This window comes from Schistocerca cancellata, chromosome 9 (genome assembly GCF_023864275.1).
Source record: "Schistocerca cancellata isolate TAMUIC-IGC-003103 chromosome 9, iqSchCanc2.1, whole genome shotgun sequence".
NCBI classification, from domain to species: domain Eukaryota; kingdom Metazoa; phylum Arthropoda; class Insecta; order Orthoptera; family Acrididae; genus Schistocerca; species Schistocerca cancellata.
This window is the reverse complement of record NC_064634.1, coordinates 357563043-357564457: the sequence shown is the minus strand read 5'-3', so window position 1 is coordinate 357564457 and position 1415 is coordinate 357563043. Positions and strand designations below refer to the sequence as shown.

Genomic DNA, 1415 nt, shown 5'->3' with positions numbered 1-1415 from the left:
TTCGCTTTTAGTTGGATCTGCTGCGTCAGATTTGAATTTGAGTTTACCTGTTTAATTTACTCTTTACCATAATACTAAGAAATATGTAATATTCGTGTTCTGTTTTAACGACAATACTGCAGTTTATGACTTCATCAAGTAACTTTAAAGTATTGCTTCAATATTAGGGTCAGGATCGATCTTTCAATCTGCATTTGGTCGTTTCTCGAAGAAGTATCTTCCCTCTTCGACAACAGAAAAATTGGTTTTAATATTAGCATGAGGTTATATAACTCTCTAGTATAAGTTCCAGTATCCTCCCATGTGGTCTAGTGGCTAGGATAGCTGGCTTTCACCCAGCAGGCCCGGGTTCGATTCCCGGCATGGGAAATTATTTTTACCCTTCCCAGTCATCAGCATTACAGGCCTACATCACTATAATAAACTATTTTACAGTGTTGTTGTAACTATTTCCACTCAGTCCGGCTCTCGCAGCCGACCGAAGCAGACGTGCAGTGTGTGTGCTCTCCGCCGTCAGCGAGGCCCCGCGCGCCTTGTTTACTTTCTTCGGCCGACACAAACGTGACGCCGTAGCGCTACAGGACCATGGCAAACCAATACAGAAAATTCGCATTTCGGAACGACTTTACCCGACCAAAGGCGCTCGAAGTCGAACGCTTTTTAAAAGAGGAAGCCAAGATCCCGGCTGCCGACATTGTCGGCATTCACTTTACGATCGTCAGTAGCACGGTCTATGTAAAACTCATAAATGACGCTGCAAGCGACAAAGTGCTTCGTGAGATGAAACAAGAACTCCGCTTCTGCCATGCAGACGGAAGTCAGCCTTCGGCGCTGCAGCGGCTCGGACGTGCCTAGCGCTCCGGCCGCGCCCCGTTTAACGCGAGCTTTACATCCGTGAGGCTTCGCATAGCGGTGTATTGATTACTACAGATCACGATGGCTCTGTCTTACTGGAAGGCGACTATCAAATTCACGTTCGACGCACAGTACACAAGACTAAAAGCACACGAAATCGAACGTTTCATGCTCGAAGTGGTAAAACTAGATCCCCGGAGCTGATAGGAATTCACCTATAAATAGTGGCCAGCGTCGTATACGTAAAACTCACAGACGAGACAGCGTGCGACAGACTTATCCGTCGATCCACCGAAGGTTACCGCTTTTGCCACGCCGACGGGAACGTGGGTGTGGTCTCTGTTGATCATGCCGTTCTCTGAGTGAGAACGATACGCGTATTGGAACTTCCGTTCGAAGTTCCTGCGGACTCGGTTATCGCAGCACTTCGCCCTTACGGCATGGTCCTTAATCATGCTGCGGAGAAGTGGACCAGCTTCGAAACGTATCCCGTACTCAACGGAGTGCGCCAAATAAGAATTGAACTCCAGAAGTACATACCATCTTATGTGACAATAGGT

The 1415-nt window shown here is 47.5% G+C and overlaps 1 non-coding gene across 1 annotated transcript; it reads left to right on the top strand.

The window, feature by feature from the left end:
• Positions 1 to 297: 297 nt before the first annotated feature.
• On the top strand, positions 298 to 369 carry Trnae-uuc (transfer RNA glutamic acid (anticodon UUC)). The gene has a single exon. It is a non-coding gene; the product is annotated as a tRNA-Glu (tRNA).
• Positions 370 to 1415: the final 1046 nt, after the last annotated feature.